The following is a 19,087-nucleotide window of genomic DNA, read 5'->3' on the forward strand; positions in this document are numbered from 1 at the left end:
CAGAGTCAATGTGCGGGGACACCGGCTAGTTGAGGTAGTTGAAGTAATATGTACATGTGGGTAGAGTTAAAGTGACTATGCATAAATAATTAACAGAGTAGCAGCAGCGTAAAAAGATGGGGTGGGGGGGCAGTGCAAATAGTCCGGGTAGCCATGATTAGCTGTTCAGGAGTCTTATGGCTTGGGGGTAGAAGCTGTTGAGAAGTCTTTTGGACCTAGACTTGGCACTCCGGTACCGCTTGCCGTGCGGTAGCAGAGAGAACAGTCTATGACTAGGGTGGCTGGAGTCTTTGACAAATTTGAGGGCCTTCCTCTGACACCGCCTGGTATAGAGGGCCTGGATGGCAGGAAGCTTGGCCCCAGTGATGTACTGGGCCGTACGCACTACCCTCTGTAGTGCCTTGCGGTCGGAGGCCAAGCAGTTGCCATAACAGGTGGTAATGCAACCAGTCAGGATGCTCTCGATGGTGCAGCTGTATAATTTTTTGAGGATCTGAGGACCCATGCCAAATCATTTCAGTCTCCTGAGGGGGAATAGGCTTTGTCGTGCCCTCTTCACGACTGTCTTGGTGTGTTTGGACCATGATAGTTCGTTGGTGATGTGGACACCAAGGAACTTGAAGCTCTCAACCTGTTCCACTACAGCCCCGTCGATGAGAATGGGGGCGTGCTCAGTCCACAATAATCTCCTTTGTCTTGGTCACGTTGAGGGAGAGGTTGTTATCCTGGCACCACACGGCCAGGTCTCTGACCTCCTCCCTATAGGCTGTCTCATCGTTGTCGGTGATCAGGCCTACCACTGTTGTGTCGTCTGCAAACTTAATGATGGTGTTGGAGTCGTGCCTGGCCATGCAGTCATGGGTGAACAGGGAGTACAGGAGGGGACTGAGCACGCACCCCTGAGGGGCCCCCGTGTTGAGGATCAGTGTGGCAGATGTGTTGTTACCTACCCTTACCACCTGGGGGCGGCCCGTCAGGAAGTCCAGGATCCAGTTTCAGAGGGAGGTGTTTAGTCCCAGGATCCTTAGCTTAGTGATGAGCTTTGAGGGCACTATGGTGTTGAATGCTGAGCTGTAGTCAATGAATAGCATTCTCACGTAGGTGTTCCTCTTGTCCAGGTGGGAAAGGGCAGTGTGGAGTGCAATAGAGATTGCATCATCTGTGGATCTGTTGGGGCGGTATGCAAATTGGAGTGGGTCTAGGGTTTCTGGGATAATGGTGTTGATGTGAGCCATGACCAGCCTTTCAAAGCACTTCATGGCTACAGACGTCAGTGCTACGGGTCGGTAGTCATTTAGGCAGGGTATCTTAGAGTCCTTGGGCACGGGGACTATGGTGGTCTGCTTGAAACATGTTGGTATTACAGACTCAGTCAGGGACATGTTGAAAATGTCAGTGAAGACACTTGCCAGTTGGTCAGCACATGCTCCGAGTACACGTCCTGGTAATCCGTCTGGCCCTGCGGCCTTGTGAATGTTGACCTGCTTAAAAGTCTTACTCACATCGGCTATGGAGAGCGTGATCACATAGTCATCCGGAACAGCTGGTGCTCTCATGCATGCTTCAGTGTTGCTTGCCTCGAAGCGAGCATAGAAGTGGTTTAGCTCGTCTGGAAGTCTTGTGTCACTGGGCAGCTCGCGGCTGTGCTTCCCTTTGTAGTCTGTAATAGTTTTCAAGCCCTGCCACATCCGACGAGCGTCAGAGCCGGTGTAGTACAATTCAATCTTAGTCCTGTATTGACTCTTTGCCTGTTTGATGGTTTGTCGGAGGGCTTAGCAGGATTTCTTATAAGCGTCCGGGTTAGAGTCCCGCTCCTTGAAAGCGGCAGCTCTACCCTATAGCTCAGTGCAGATGTTTCCTGTAATCCATGGCTTCTGGTTGGGGTATGTACGTACGGTCACTGTGGGGACGACATCATCGATGCACTTATTGATGAAGCCAGTGACTGATGTGGTGTACTCCTCAATGCTATCTGAAGAATCCCGGAACATGTTCCAGTCTGTGCTAGCTAAACAGTCCTGTAGCTTAGCATCTGCGTCATCTGACCACTTTTTTATTAACCGAGTCACTGGTGCTTCCTGCATTAGTTTTTGCTTATAAGCAGGAATCAGGAGGATAGAGTTATGGTCAAATTTGCCAAATGGAGGGCGAGGGAGAGCTTTTTATGCGTCTCTGTGTGTGGAGTAAAGGTGGTCTAGAGTTTTTTTTCCTCTGGTTGCACATTTAACATGCTGGTAGAAATGAGGTAGAACGGATTTAAGTTTCCCTGCATTAAAGTCCCCGGCCACTAGGAGCGCTGCCTCTGGATGAGCGTTTTCCTGTTGACTTATGGCCTTACACAGCTCATTCAGTGCAATCTTAATGCCAGCATTGGTTTGTGGTGGTAAATAGACAGCTATGAAAAATATAGATGAAAACTCTCTTGGTAAATAGTGTGGTTTACAGCTTATCATAAGATACTCTACTTCAGGCGAGCAAAACCTTGAGACTTCCTTAGTATTTGATTTTGTGCACCAGCTGTTGTTTACAAATATACACAGACCGCCACCCCTTGTCTTACCGGAGTCAGCCGTTCTATCCTGCCGATGTAGCGTATAGCCCGCTAGCTGTATGTTGTCCATGTCGTCGTTCAGCCACGACTCGGTGAAACATAAGATATTACAGTTTTTTATGTCCCGTTGGTAGGATAACCGTAATCTTAGGTCATCCAATTTATTCTCAAATGATTGAAGATTGGCTAATAGGATTGATGGGAGTGGCAGTTTAAATTCGCCACAAGGCACCCCGACCTACGTCCACGATATCTCCATCTCTTCCTCATGCAAATGACGGGGATTTGGGCCTTGTCGGGTGTCTGTAGGATATCCTTCGCGGCCGCCTCGTTGAAGAAAAAATATTTGTCCAATACGAGGTGAGTAATCGCTGTCCTGATATCCAGAAGCTCTTTTTGGTTATACGAGACGATGGCAGAAACATAACGTACAAAATAAATTACTAATAACGCGGAAAAACACACATAATAGTACAATTGGTTAGAGGGCTGTAAAACGGCAGCCATCTTCTCCGGCGCCATTATTATAATGGACTGTATACAGTATAGCTGCTATTATGTGGTGAGTTGGTGCCCATGCCCCAGATTGTTATAGAAAAATGTCCGTCTCTGTGCTGCTTCACAGGCTGTCAACAGTCTGATGCAACCCCTGCTCCTAGAAAGCAGCATTAGTGTCAAACTGCCACTCCTCCTCTCCTCCGTGTGTGTGAGAGAGAGAGAGAGAGAGAGAGAGAGAGAGAGAGAGAGAGAGAGAGAGAGAGAGAGAGAGAGAGAGTGTAATCTGGGGGTTCTATTTCTAAATGTGTGTGTGTGTGGCACACTGTTGCTAATCCCCTCCACATGGAGGAAATGGCTTTTTCATGTAAAATGAGTTGTCTTCCTGCCTTTCCTCCTGATGATGATGATGAGGAATCTCAGCACGCTCTCGCTTTCTCTTTTTCACTCTCTTCTCTTCTCTCTCTCTCTCTCTCTCTCTCTCTCTCTCTTTCACCCTGAGCTAACATCTTCTCCGTACCTTCTGTCATTCTCTTCACTCTATTATCCTGTTTTATTTCATCTCCTCTCCACACATTTTGCTCTCTCTTCATGCTCACTCTCTTCACTTTTCTTTTCTCCCCTTCCTCCTCTCCTCCCTTCACCTCTCCTCTCCTCCATTCAGTGAATACTTGAGGCTGAGTTTTGACCAGGGTTGGATTCTCAAGGGCATCAGAGCTACAGGAGGCCATGCATTATGGAAATCCTATGTTGAGGAGCTGATGCTATCATGTATGCATATGGATTTTGTGTTTAGGTATTTTTATGAATTTTTTCACTGGGCTTGTGTGTGTGTACTTATACTGTGTAAGTGTGTCAATTTCCTGTGACTATTACTTTAGTAAATCAACCCAACTCTTCTTAGTTTAAGCCACCCAGAAGCTTGGCCAAATTGATTTCACGTTACGCAATCCCCACTGCCGGAACTCTGTGCTAAAGTAAAGAGCTGCTTAAGTCTCCACTCTTCTCTTCCCTGTGAAGTCTGGGAGATCAGGCAGTTTGACATGGAAGCCTCTGCTCCTACAGAGGGGAAAGATGAAAAGAGCTGAGGGAGTATTGGAGTGCCTGATCACACATTCTCTCTCTCTCTCTCTCTCTCTCTCTCTCTCTCTCTCTCTCTCTCTCTCTCTCTCTCTCTCTCTCTCTCTCTCTCTCTCTCTCTCTCTCTCTCTCTCTCTCTCTCTCTCTCTCTCTCTCTCTCTCTCTCTCTCTCTCTCTCTCTCTCTCTCTCTCTCTCTCTCTCTCTCTCTCTCTCTCTCTCTCTCTCTCTCTCTCTACTTTGATATGCAGGCGGGTGTAGCCCTCTCAGGGAGCCCCTTGTACCAGAGCTGGTGAATACATTAAGAGGCTGCAGTTGAGCAGGGTTATTTCTGGATCAAAAAGGGGCTTAGGTGGTGGGCATGGCAGGGGGCCCAACTTTTTTCATGGAGCTGTGAGAACCTTTTGCAGTTTTAAAGCAAATGTCCTGCAATTCTATGCATTTTTCCATGGCTAATCCTGTGTTCTTTTGCTCAAACATAATAACAAAATATAGTTTACAAAACATTAGGAACACCTGCTCTTTCCATGACATAGACTGACAAGGTGAATCCAGGTGAAAGCTATGATCCCTTCTTGATGTCAACTTTTAAATCCACTTCAATCAGCGTAGATAAAGGAGAGGAGACTTTTAAGCCCTGACACAATTGAGACATGGATTGTATATGTGTGCCATTCAGAGGGTGAATGGGCAAGACAAAATATTTAAGTGCCTTTGAACGGGGTATGGTAGTAAGTGCCAGGTGCACCGGCTTGTGTCAAGAACTGCAACGCTGCTGGGTTTTGGGTTTTGGGTTTTCCTGTGTGTATCAAAAATGGTCCACCACCCAAAGGACATCCAGCCAACTTGACACAACTCTGGGAAGCGTTGGCGTCAACATGGGCCAGCATCCCTGTGGAACGCTTTCGACACCTTAGTAAGTCTAGTGATTATAATCGCATGAGCGCTCAGTTTTATAGCGATTGTCATGTCTAGGTTTGTATTGACTGTATTGATTACCTTGGGTCATTTCGTCGTCATCGTTAATGTGAGTGATTTGCACTGAGTGATGTCAGTATAAACGATGTATCTGCATCTCTGTACAGTATGTGTCCATGTGCGTACAGCATGTAGGCTAAAAGTGTGTTTTCAAGTTCACATATCATTTGTATGAATGTCCATGTTCTCACTGTTTCTGTTCCGTTGACCCATGAAGCTCTTTCCACAGACCATATAGATTCTGCTGAGCCTAAATGAATCAGCCAAGTCTTAGCTACTGGGCTTTCCACCCAACTAGGAGACTGTTTTCACCATGCTTTTATTAACCAGCGAGAGAGAGTAGCGATTGGGAGGCACACAATTGGCCCCGCGTCGTCTGGGTTTGGCCGGGGTAGGCCGTCATTGAAAATAAGAATTTGTTCTTAATTGACTTGCCTAGTTAAATAAAGATTAAATAAAAAAATACAAGTGTGTTCATGTACTAGGACCTCCTGTGGTTAGCTTCGCTCATCAATTACTATTAGAACAAACATCAACAGACATACATATACAGTGAGGGAAAAAAGTATTTGATCCCCTGCTGATTTTGTACGTTTGCCCACTGACAAAGACATGATCAGTCTATAATTTTAATGGTAGGTTTATTTGAACAGTGAGAGACAGAATAACAACAGAAAAATCCAGAAAAACGCATGTCAAAAATGTTATAAATTGATTTGCATTTTAATGAGGGAAATAAGTATTTGACCCCTCTGCAAAACATGACTTAGTACTTGGTGGCAAAACACTTGTTAGCAATCACAGAGGTCAGACGTTTCTTGTAGTTGGCCACCAGGTTTGCACATATCTCAGGAGGGATTTTGTCCCACTCCTCTTTTCAGATCTTCTCCAAGTCATTAAGGTTTCGAGGCTGACGTTTGGCAACTCGAACCTTCAGCTCCCTCCACAGATTTTCTATGGGATTAAGGTCTGGAGACTGGCTAGGCCACTCCAGGACCTTAATGTGCTTCTTCTTGAGCCACTCCTTTGTTGCCTTGGCCGTGTGTTTTGTGTCATTGTCATGCTGGAATACCCATCTACGACCCATTTTCAATGCCCTGGCTGAGGGAAGGAGGTTCTCACCCAAGATTTGATGGTACATGGCACCGTCCATCGTCCCTTTGATGCGGTGAAGTTGTCCTGTCCCCTTAGCAGAAAAACACACCCAAAGCATAATGTTTCCACCTCCATGTTTGACGGTGGGGATGGTGTTCTTGGGGTCATAGGCAGCATTCCTCCTCCTCCAAACACGGCGAGTTGAGTTGATGGCAAAGAGCTCGATTTTGGTCTCATCTGACCACAACACTTTCACCCAGTTCTCCTCTGAATCATTCAGATGTTCATTGGCAAACTTCAGACGGGCATGTATATGTGCTTCCTTGAGCAGGGGGACCTTGCGGGCGCTGCAGGATTTCAGTCCTTCACGGCATAGTGTGTTACCAATTGTTTTCTTGGTGACTAGTGTCCCAGCTGCCTTGAGATCATTGACAAGATCCTCCTATGTAGTTCTGGGCTGATTCCTCACTGTTCTCATGATCATTGCAACTCCACGAGGTGAGATCTTGCATGGAGCCCCAGGCCGAAGGAGATTGACAGGTCTTTTGTGTTTCTTCCATTTGCGAATAATCGCACCAGCTGTTGTCACCTTCTCATCAAGCTGCTTGGCGATGGTCTTGTAGCCCATTCCAGCCTTGTGTAGGTCTACAATCTTGTCCCTGACATCCTTGGAGAGCTCTTTGGTCTTGGCCATGGTGGAGAGTTTGGAATCTGATTGATTGATTGCTTCTGTGGACAGGTGTTTTTATACAGGTAACAAACTGAGATTCGGTGCACTCCCTTTAAGAGTGTGCTCCTAATCTCAGCTCGTTACCTGTATAAAAGACACCTGGGAGCCAGAAATCTTTCTGATTGAGAGGGGGTCAAATACTTATTTCCCTCATTAAAATGCAAATCAATTTATAAAATTTTTGACATGCGTTTTTCTGGATATTTTTGTTGTTATTCTGTCTCTCACTGTTCAAATAAACCTTCCATTAAAATTATATACTGATCATTTCTTTGTCAGTGGGCAAACGTACGAAATCATCAGGGGATCAAATACTTTTTTCCCTCACCGTAGTAGAAAACAGTTCAGCTGATGGTCAGATGACAGTGACACCTGCACTTCAATTTAAGAATTGACTAACAAACATTAAAGGTTATAAAGTAGTCAACCATACAACCACCTTTCGTCTTGCCCATTAACCCTCTGAATTGCACACATACACAATCCATGTCTCTATTGTCTCAAGGCTTTAAAATCCTTCTTTAACCTGTCTCCGCCCCTTCATCTACACTGATTGAAGTGGATTTAACAAGTGACATCAATAAAGGATTATATCTTTCACCTGTATTCATCTGGTCAGTCTATGCCATGGAAAGAGCAGGTGTTCTTAATGTTTTGTACACTCAGGGTACAACGCATACAAGCAACAATACATCCATCATCAGTACTTTTAATTAATCAAAGAAAAAAAATGAAAATCTGTTTTGTAACTGAAAATGTACAATTATTTTTGTAAACCTAACAGTGAAATAGGACTCAGACTCAAGTCCAAACTCTCACGGTACGGTAGCTGCGTGGTAAGAAACTGAAGAATAAAAAACATTGCTCAATCAAAACCGTCTAACCTATAGCAGAGCGTTTTCCACACACCCACTCCTTTCCACACGCCCACTACTTTCCTTTCGACACACCCACTCCTTTCCACACGCCCACTACTTTCCTTTCGACACACCCACTTGCCCATACTCCGGTCGCCATATTGGGCTGCAGCTACCCCCTTCTCATCCTGTACCATAACGGGGTATACGGTATTACCGGCAGTGCACACATGGGCCATTATTTCTTTCCAAATGTATTTTTTTTTTAAGGATTTTTTTTTGTATATACACTGCTCAAAGAAATTAAGGAAATACTTAAACAACACAATGTAACTCCAAGTCAATCACACTTCTGTGAAATCAAACTGTCCACTTAGGAAGCAACACTGATTGACAATAAATTTCACATGCTGTTGTGCAAATGGAATAGACAACAGGTGGAAATTATAGGTAATTAGCAAGACACCCCCCAATAAAGGACTGGTTTTGCAGGTGGTGACCACAGACCACTTCTCAGTTCCTATGCTTCCTGGCTGATGTTTTGGTCACTTTTGAATGCTGGCGGTGCTTTCACTCTAGTGGTAGCATGAGACGGAGTCTACAACCCACACAAGTGGCTCAGGTAGTGCAGCTCATCCAGGATGGCACATCAATGCGAGCTGTGGCAAGAAGGTTTGCTGTGTCTGTCAGCGTAGTGTCCAGAGCATGGAGGCGCTACCAGGAGACAGGCCAGTACATCAGGAGACGTGGAGGAGGCCATAGGAGGGCAGCAACCCAGCAGCAGGACTGCTACCTCCGCCTTTGTGCAAGGAGGAGCAGGAGGAGCACTGCCAGAGCCCTGCAAAATGACCTCCAGCAAGCCACAAATGTGCATGTGTCTGCTCAAACAGTCAGAAACAGACTCCATGAGGGTGGTATGAGGGCCCGACGTCCACAGGTGGGGGTTGTGCTTACAGCCCAACACCGTGCAGGACGTTTGGCATTTGCCAGAGAACACCAAGATTGGCAAATTCGCCACTGGCGCGCTGTGCTCTTCACAGATGAAAGCAGGTTCACACTGAGCACATGTGACAGACGTGACAGAGTCTGGAGACGCCGTGGAGAACGTTCTGCTGCCTGCAACATCCTCCAGCATGACCGGTTTGGCGGTGGGGGGTGTCATTTCTTTGGGGGGCCGCACAGCCCTCCATGTGCTCGCCAGAGGTACCCTGACTGCCATTAGGTACCGAGATGAGATCCTCAGACCCCTTGTGAGACCATATGCTGGTGCGGTTGGCCCTGGTTTCCTCCTAATGCAAGACAATGCTAGACCTCATGTGGCTGGAGTGTGTCAGCAGTTCCTGCAAGAGGAAGGCATTGATGCTATGGACTGGCCCGCCCGTTCCCCAGACCTGAATCCAATTGAGCACATCTGGGACATCATGTCTCGCTCCAGGTCTGCTTTAGTCCAGGTTTGGGAGGAGATCCCTCAGGAGACCATCCGCCACCTCATCAGGAGCATGCCCAGGCGTTGTAGGGAGGTCATACAGGCACGTGGAGGCCACACACACTACTGAGCCTCATTTTGACTTGTTTTAAGGATTACATCAAAGTTGGATCAGCCTGTAGTGTGGTTTTCCACTTTAATTTTGAGGGTGACTCCAAATCCAGACATCCATGGGTTGATACATTTGATTTCTATTGATAATTTTTGTGTGATTTTGTTGTCAGCACATTCAACTATGTAAAGAAAAAAGTATTTAATACGATTATTTCAGTCATTCAGATCTAGGATGTGTTATTTTAGTGTTCCCTTTATTTTTTTGAGCAGTGTATGTATATAATATGCTAACAAATGCTAACAAAGCACTAGCTAATTTAAACTAAATGCAAGGACAGACAACCCAGCACACATTTACATTTACATTTTAGTCATTTAGCAGACGCTCTTATCCAGAGCGACTTACAGTTAGTGAGTGCATACCATTTTCTTATACAAAAGGCTTTTGTCTCTGCTGTAACCAAGAAGCTTGTTATTGTAAGCTAGCCACCTAACATTATAGCTAGCAAGTTAGCGAACCAAATTCATAGCTGGAGCCCTGAGCTGGAGAAAATGTATTTGGCACATCTTGTTTAGTTAAGATATTCAGAAAACATTGGTATTGAATTTCAAGTATGACCTGATCCCCTCTCTGGTGCTGCTCAACAGTTGATCGTCAGTTTGCTCCATGTGCTCTTTGTTAACGTATTGAAAATCACACTGTCGGTTCTTCAAAATATCCCCTTATAAGGTAAATACTGTATAAAAAATATGACGGAATTGAAAATAATACCGTCGATACTTCAAAATACCCCGGTATACGGTAAATACTGTATAAAATGTGACGTTATTGAAAATCATGTCGTCGGTACTTCAAAATATCCCGGTATACGGTAAATACTGTATAAAATGTGACGGTATTGAAAATCATACCGTCGGTACTTCAAAATACCCCGGTATGTGGTAAATACGGTATACCGCCCAAGCCTAGTCATCACTGTCTGGCCATGCTAGAGAAGATGGAAGTGCAGTGCATTTTCTAACCACACGTTTTGATCAAACCATACAAACTCTAAGCCTAAATTCAGAAAAACATATTGCCATATTGTCCTTTCACTAAGCTCGAAGCTGGGATCTAATCCAGATCCCAGTAACTGCGATATCAAACCGCATTGGGATTCTGGCTCACTGATGTGCACTTTTCTCTGTATTTAACCTAAGACATGCACACTTATGCTAACAGACCATAACATTCACCTGCACACACAGTGTACCTACCTACACTCACATGAAGACACTCACAGATCCCATGTTAAGTCCCCACCCATTAGATCATAGGGTTGGTAGTGTAGCATTGTTATGACTGTTGTGTCATCACTCTTACGTTAAACCCACTTAGCTCCCAAGTGGGCCAGATTGACCCTATCTGGTACACACACACACATCAGGATGAATACACCTCTGGCCTGCTCCTCTCCTCTATGTGTCCATTAGGACTTCTATCTCCAGAACGGAACAATGCATTAATGTTCTCTTCCCAGTACATCCCTGTGCAGGGCAGCATGTGAGCAGCCACACACACACAGCTGTACAGGTTCAAAGGCCTTCAGAGCTTCAGAGTGAGAGAGGGATGAGAGGAGAGGAGAGGGGGAGGAGAGAGGGCGTGGGATAGACAGATGGGGACCAGGGAACTGCTGTCGCAGTGTGTGAACGACTTAATCAGAGTTCAGAGCGTGAGACAGCTCTTGGAAGGAGATGTGATACAGTTGGATGGCCCGTTGTTGACCTGGTGATGTTCCACAGAGTCTCCATGCTGGACTAGCAATCGGGACGACGCCAGAGAGGGTCAGATCTTCTCGGAGCTGGGTAGTCACAGACTGTGGCTTTGTGTGAAACGATAGCGGGCTCTGGGACAGTGTTAGCGCTCTGAGCTAAAGGGACATGGACACGTTCCTTGGTCAGAAGGAGCGGTCAAACCCGTGCTCCCGTCCAGCTGTGGTAACCGTGACGACGCTGCTTGCCCTTAGGGTCTACCATGTGGGTGGCTTCGTGGCTGTGCCATCGATATGCAGACTGGCTCAGCTAGGTGAGTGACAGACAGTGTGTGTGTGTGTGTGTGTGTGTCTTCATTTGTACAGTGCGTGTGAGAGAGAGACAGGAGTGCTGTCTCTCATTGGTAATGAGGCAGGTATTGTGAGTGGGTTTTGCAAAGACAATAGGGTCCAGATGAGCTATCTTTATTTGACCCTGCTCTCACAGCAGGAAAATAATCTTGCAGCAACAGGAAATTTACATTTTTGTAGGGGTTGATACATTTTTCGTTAGGGCAAATCAAGTCTGACATTTTTAAGTGGAAATTACAAACTTTAGAAGCCTTTTTAAACCTTGAATTTTCTGCTGTGCATGAAAATTATCTGCGACAAAAGAGTGAGCAAATTAAAATAGCAGATCCGTATGTATGCAGAAGATGGGTGTGATTGGAGAGTGAGTTGTTTTTCCCAGGTGCAGAGCTCTCCAGGTCCCTGGCAGGCGTCCGTGCTTAGATCTCACTGAGGAGACCTACAGTAGCTAGCACTGAGCCCACAGTCAGTAGACCTACAGTAGCTAGCACTGAGCCCACAGTCAGTAGACCTACAGTAGCTAGCACTGAGCCCACAGTCAGTAGACCTACAGTAGCTAGCACTGAGCCCACAGTCAGTAGACCTACAGTAACTAGCATTGAGCCCACAGTCAGTAGACCTACAGTAAATAAATAATACATAAATAAATAGTCATTTAGCAGACGCTCTTATCCAGAGCGACTTACAGGAGCAAATAGGGTTAAGTGCCTTGCTCAAGGGCACATCGACAGATTTCTCACCTAGTCGGCTCGGGGCGACCTTTCGGTTACTGGCACAATGCTCTTAACCACTAAGCTACCTGAGCCCACAGTCTTTAGACCTACAGTAGCTAGCACTGAGCCCACAGTCAGTAGACCTACAGTAACTAGCACTGAGCCCACAGTCAGTAGACCTACAGTAACTAGCACTGAGCCCACAGTCAGTAGACCTACAGTAACTAGTACTGAACCCACAGTCAGTAGACCTACAGTAACTAGTACTGAACCCACAGTCAGTAGACCTACAGTAACTAGCACTGAGCTCACAGTCAGTAGACCTACAGTAACTAGCACTGAGCCCACAGTCTTTAGACCTACAGTAACTAGCACTGAGTCCACAGTCAGTAGACCTACAGTAAATAGCACTGAGCCCACAGTCATTAGACCTACAGTAACTAGCACTGAGCCCACAGTCTTTAGACCTACAGTAACTAGCACTGAGTCCACAGTCAGTAGACCTACAGTAAATAGCACTGAGCCCACAGTCAGTAGACCTACAGTAACTAGCACTGAGCCCACAGTCAGTAGCTGAGTGAAACAGATGGCAGAAGCCCACCGTGTGTGTGCGTGAGTTGCGTGCGCGTGTGTGTGTGTGTGAAATATACGTTCCTTAATGTGCAAATGCCACACATTTTGGTGTTGGAGTAATTGTGAATGCGTGTGCGTGTGTGCGTGTGCGTGTGTGCGTGCGTGCGTGTGTGTGTGTGTGTGTGCGTGTGTGCGTGTGTGGAAAACATCTGTAGCACCAGTGTTTGGTGTTGGTGGAAATGAGCTGTGTGTAGCTGTGGGCAGAGACCGGCTGAATTTAGATTAGCCACTAAAACTGAATCATATCACATCACTCTTATCTGATTTAGCTGCACCACAAACCACTCAAACTAATTTATATCCATCAACAGACAGTTTTCTTGTCTTTATTTGTGTTGTCAGTGTGCAGTAGAAGTGGTGAGGCCAGCAGCAGCTAGTTGTGTCACATCATTAATACTGGATGAAGTATGGAGCGGATGTTGCTGAATATGGATATGAAGATGGATATGGATATGGATATGGATATGAATATGGATATGAATATGAATATGAATATGAATATGAATATGAATATGAATATGAATATGGAAATGGAAATGGAAATGAATATGGATATGAATATGGATATGGATATGTGAGTGGCGCAGTGGTCTAAGGCACTGCATCGCAGTGCTAGCTGTGCTACTAGAGATCCTGGTTCGAATCCAGGCTCTGTCGTAGCCGGCCGCGACCGGGAGACCCATGGGGGCGGCGCACAATTGGCCCAGCGTCGTCAAGGGTAGGGGAGGGAATGGCCGGCAGGGATGTAGAGCATGGCGTTTGCAACGCCAGGGTTGTGGGTTCGATTCCCACGGGGGGTATGAAAAATAAAAAAATAATGTATGCACTCACTAACTGTATGTCGCTCTGGATAAGAGCGTCTGCTAAATGACTAAAATGTAAATGTTATGAATGAGAGAGAATAATTATAGAGAAGAGGGATCGCACAGTTGAGTTCAGGCCGTCATTGTAAATAAGAATCTGTTCTTAATTGATTTGACTGGATAAACAAAACAATACAAATATCATGATCCTCATGGAAAATAATAGGGCAATTATTCTCAATTTGTCAATTGGATTTCAGTTCTGAATTGAAAAGCAATTTATCCTAAAGTTGAGGATGATAATGATTGATAATATAATGAAGGCCAGGACCTGTGTTCAAATGGATCTGATGATGGTGAGAATGACGCTTTGTGACATCTGCTGATGTAAAAAGGGCTTTATAAATAATACATTTGATTTGATTTGATGGTGGAGATGAAGAAGTATTTGGACCAGGTGTGTCCACTGTATTATATGTGACCTGACCTCTCGTGTTGTGTCGTGTCTTCTTCAGTCCTGTCCCGTCCTGTCTTGCCCTGTCCTGTCCTGTCTTGTCCTGTCTTATCCTGTCCTGTCTTGTCCTGTAGTGTTCGGTAAGTTCTGAGGGCGACGGAGGCAGCCTTTGTTCATTGGGCCATCACAGAGCCTCCTCTCTCATTGACCCAATTATACAGTGTTTGATTGGCCTGGGCCTCAGTGGTACAACACAGCTTTGATCTGAACTCTCTGGTATACGCCGACAGAGATGATCAGGGCCCACCCACTCACACACACACACACCACACACACACACACACACACACACACACACACACACACACACACACACACACACACACACACACACACACACACACACACACACACACACACACACACACACACACACACACACACACACACACAATGTTTTGTATTCATCTTTTTTTTTTTGTATCCATTCAAGGAGATTTGTCAGTAATCACTGGGGTGAAATAGTCAGTAGTCTCATTGTTAGTATTCCTCCCCCGTTTCCTCTCTGGTAAAGGGGAGAGTAGTAACAGTGACTGAGTCCTGGGGAGAGGAGTAACAGTGACTGAGTCCTGGGGAGAGGTGTAACAGTGACTGAGTCCTGGGGAGAGGAGTAACAGTGACTGAGTCCTGGGGAGAGTAGTAACAGTGACTGAGTCCTGGGGAGAGGAGTAACAGTGACTGAGTCCTGGGGAGAGTAGTAACAGTGACTGAGTCCTGGGGAGAGGAGTAACAGTGACTGAGTCCTGGGGAGAGGTGTAACAGTGACTGAGTCCTGGGGAGAGGTGTAACAGTGACTGAGTCCTGGGGAGAGGAGTAACAGTGACTGAGTCCTGGGGAGAGGAGTAACAGTGACTGAGTCCTGGGGAGAGGAGTAACAGTGACTGAGTCCTGGGGAGAGGAGTAACAGTGACTGAGTCCTGGGGAGAGGAGTAACAGTGACTGAGTCCTGGGGAGAGGAGTAACAGTGACTGAGTCCTGGGGAGAGGAGTAACAGTGACTGAGTCCTGGGGAGAGGTGTAACAGTGACTGAGTCCTGGGGAGAGGAGTAACAGTGACTGAGTCCTGGGGAGAGGAGTAACAGTGACTGAGTCCTGGGGAGAGGTGTAACAGTGACTGAGTCCTGGGGAGAGGAGTAACAGTGACTGAGTCCTGGGGAGAGGAGTAACAGTGACTGAGTCCTGGGGAGAGGAGTAACAGTGACTGAGTCCTGGGGAGAGGAGTAACAGTGACTGAGTCCTGGGGAGAGGAGTAACAGTGACTGAGTCCTGGGGAGAGGAGTAACAGTGACTGAGTCCTGGGGAGAGGGGCTGGTGGACAATGATGTATAGGACATGGGGTCTGAGTGCAAATTAAGTGACATTAAAGCATGTTACACACAGAGAGCAGACAGGCAGAGGAGAAAGACAGAGAGAGAGAATGAGACAGAGAGAGAGATAGAGAGGAGGAGAGAGGGAGGAGGAGAGAGGGAGGAGGAGAGAGGGAGGAGGAGAGAGAGAGGAGGAGAGAGAGAGGAGGAGAGAGGGAGGAGGAGAGAGGGAGGAGAGAGAGAGGAGGAGAGAGAGGAGGAGAGAGGGAGGAGGAGAGAGAGAGAGAGGAGGAGAGAGGGAGGAGGAGAGAGGGAGGAGGAGAGAGAGAGGAGGAGAGAGGGAGGAGGAGAGAGGGAGGAGGAGAGAGGGAGTGAGAGCTATAGAGAGAGAGCCATAGGGAGTGAGAGCTATAGAGAGAGAGCTATAGAGAGAGAGAGAGAGAGCTATAGAGAGAGAGAGAGAGAGAGCTATAGGGAGAGAGAGAGAGGAGGAGAGAGGGAGGAGGAGAGAGAGAGGAGGAGAGAGGGAGGAGGAGAGAGAGAGGAGGAGAGAGAGAGGGAGGAGGAGAGAGGGAGGAGGAGAGAGGGAGGAGGAGAGAGAGAGGAGGAGAGAGGGAGGAGGAGAGAGAGAGGAGGAGAGAGGGAGGAGGAGAGAGAGAGGAGGAGAGAGGGAGGAGGAGAGAGAGAGGAGGAGAGAGGGAGGAGGAGAGAGGGAGGAGGAGAGAGGGAGTGAGAGCTATAGGGAGAGAGAGAGAGCGAGAGAGAGAGCAGTTCTACATCATTGGTAAATTGATTGCTTAATTTGTTATATGAGAACCAGGTACAGGAACCTCATCACCAGCAATCACTGTGCACCCAGAGTAATTACTTTTAGTTTGGGGTTAGGGACAACAAACCAAGGACCCTGTTCAATCAAAATCTCTGCTGCGACTCAGCATATCTGAATCAATATCCAGATGACTTTCTGTATCACACGGTAAACACTGTTTTTTTGAGCCACCAGAGTGAACTACAATCTTAGAAAAAAAGTTGCTATCTAGAAGGATTCTTCAGCTGTCCCCATAGGAGAACCCTTTGAATAACTATTTTTGGTTGCAGGTAGAACCCTTTTTGGTTCCGTGTAGAACCCTTTCTACAGAGAGTTCTACATGGAACCCTAAGGAGTTCTACCTGGGACCAAAAATGGTTCTACCTGGGACCGAAAAGGGTTATTCCTGGAGTCAAAAAGTGTTATCCTATGGGGACAGCCGAATAACCTTTATGGAACCCAAACAGTTAAAACCAGAGGGAATATAGCTAGTACCTGAGGGGAGCTACTCAAAAGCTCTCCCCAGGGTAACCTACCTCTCTCCAGGCTAAATACCTCCCTCATCCCCCCTCCCCTGGTTGTTTCTGGCTGTAGCACTGGTCCTGGGAGAGAGATGAGAGGTATTATGGTGTGACGATTTACTCTTCGTGGACCTGAGAGGGTTAATGGAGAGAGATGGGCTAGTGAGAGGGTTAATGCAGAGAGATGGGCTAGTGAGAGGGTTAATCAAGGAAGATGGGCTAGTGAGAGGGTTAATGGAGGAAGATCGGATAGTGAGAGGGTTAATGGAGAGAGATGGGCTAGTGAGAGGGTTAATGGAGAGAGATGGGCTAGTGAGAGGGTTAATGGAGAGAGATGGGCTAGTGAGAGGGTTAATGCAGAGAGATGGGCTAGTGAGAGGGTTAATTGAGGGAGATGGGATAATGAGAGGGTTAATGGAGGAAGATGGGGATAGTGAGAGGGTTCATTGAGGGAGATGGGCTAGTGAGAGGGTTAATGGAGGAAGATGGGATAGTGAGAGGGTTAATGGAGGAAGATGGGATAGTGAGAGGGTTCATTGAGGGAGATGGGCTAGTGAGAGGGTTAATGGAGAGAGATGGGCTAGTGAGAGGGTTAATGGAGAGAGATGGGATAGTGAGAGGGTTAATGGAGGAAGATGGGCTAGTGAGAGGGTTAATGGAGAGAGATGGGCTAGTGAGAGGGTTAATGGAGGAAGATGGGATAGTGAGAGGGTTAATGGAGAGAGATGGGCTAGTGAGAGGGTTAATGGAGAGAGATGGGCTAGTGAGGGGGAGGGAGAGAGATGGGCTAGTGAGAGGGTTAATGGAGAGAGATGGGCTAGTGAGAGGGTTAATGGAGAGACATGGGCTAGTGAGAGGGTTAATGGAGAGCGATGGGCTAGTGAGAGGGTTAATGGAGAGAGATGGGCTAGTGAGAGGGTTAATGGAGGAAGATGGGCTAGTGAGAGGGTTAATGGAGAGAGATGGGCTAGTGAGAGGGTTAATGGAGAGAGATGGGCTAGTGAGAGGGAGGGAGAGAGATGGGCTAGTGAGAGGGTTAATGGAGAGAGATGGGCTAGTGAGAGGGTTAATGGAGAGAGATGGACTAGTGAGAGGGTTAATGGAGAGAGATGGGCTAGTGAGAGGGTTAATGGAGAGACATGGGCTAGTGAGAGGGTTAATGGAGAGCGATGGGCTAGTGAGAGGGTTAATGGAGGAAGATGGGCTAGTGAGAGGGTTAATGGAGAGAGATGGGCTAGTGAGAGGGTTAATGGAGGAAGATGGGCTAGTGAGAGGGTTAATGGAGAGAGATGGGCTAGTGAGAGGGTTAATGGAGAGAGATGGGCTAGTGAGAGGGAGGGAGAGAGATGGGCTAGTGAGAGGGTTAATGGAGAGAGATGGGCTAGTGAGAGGGTTAATTGAGGGAGATGGGATAATGAGAGGGTTAATTGAGGGAGATGGGCTAGTGAGAGGGTTAATGGAGAGAGATGGGCTAGTGAGAGGGTTAATGGAGAGAGATGGGCTAGTGAGAGGGTTAATGGAGAGAGATGGGCTAGTGAGAGGGAGGGAGAGAGATGGGCTAGTGAGAGGGTTAATGGAGGGAGATGGGCTAGTGAGAAGGTTAATGGAGAGAGATGGGCTAGTGAGAGGGTTAATGCAGAGAGATGGGCTAGTGAGAGGGTTAATGGAGAGAGATGGGCTAGTGAGAGTGTCCTCTGGTCTGATGAAACAAAAATAGAACTGTTTGGCCATAATGCTTGCAAGCCGGAGAACAACATCCCAACCGTGAAGCACGGGGGTGGCAGCATCATGCTGTGGGGGTGCTTTGCTGCAGGAGGGACTGGTGCACTTCACAAAATAGATGGCATCATGAGGAAGGAAAATTATGTGGATATATTGAAGCAACATCTTAAGACATCAGTCAGGAAGTTAAAGCTTGGTCGCAAACGGGTCTTCCAAATGGACAATGAACACAAGCATACTTCCAAGTGAGGGGGAGAGAGGGTGGGAGATGGGTTAGTGAGGGGGGAGAGAGGGAGGGAGATGGGTTAGTGGGGGGGGAGAGTGGGAGGGAGATGGGTTAGTGAGGGGGGAGAGAGAGAGGGAGATGGGTTAGTGAGGGGGAGAGAGGGTGGGAGATGGGTTAGTGAGGGGGAGAGAGGGTGGGAGATGGGTTAGTGAGGGGGAGAGAGGGTGGGAGATGGGTTAGTGAGGGGGGAGAGAGGGAGGGAGATGGGTTAGTGAGGGGGAGAGTGGGAGGGAGATGGGTTAGTGAGGGGGGAGAGAGAGAGGGAGATGGGTTAGTGAGGGGGGAGAGTGGGAGGGAGATGGGTTAGTGAGGGGGGAGAGTGGGAGGGAGATGGGTTAGTGAGGGGAAAGAGAGGGAG

General features: G+C 47.2%; 1 protein-coding gene across 1 annotated transcript in view; it reads left to right on the top strand.

Moving 5' to 3' along the window:
- LOC311101348 (1-phosphatidylinositol 4,5-bisphosphate phosphodiesterase eta-1-like) overlaps positions 1-19,087 on the top strand; it is a gene marked incomplete at both ends in the record, with an annotated part of 63,735 nt that overhangs the window by 20,547 nt on the left and 24,101 nt on the right. The gene's annotated exons all lie outside the window — the stretch shown is intronic.

The sequence above is a fragment of the Coregonus lavaretus genome, assembly GCF_964263955.1.
Source record: "Coregonus lavaretus genome assembly, chromosome: 26".
Taxonomy (NCBI): Eukaryota; Metazoa; Chordata; class Actinopteri; order Salmoniformes; family Salmonidae; genus Coregonus; species Coregonus lavaretus.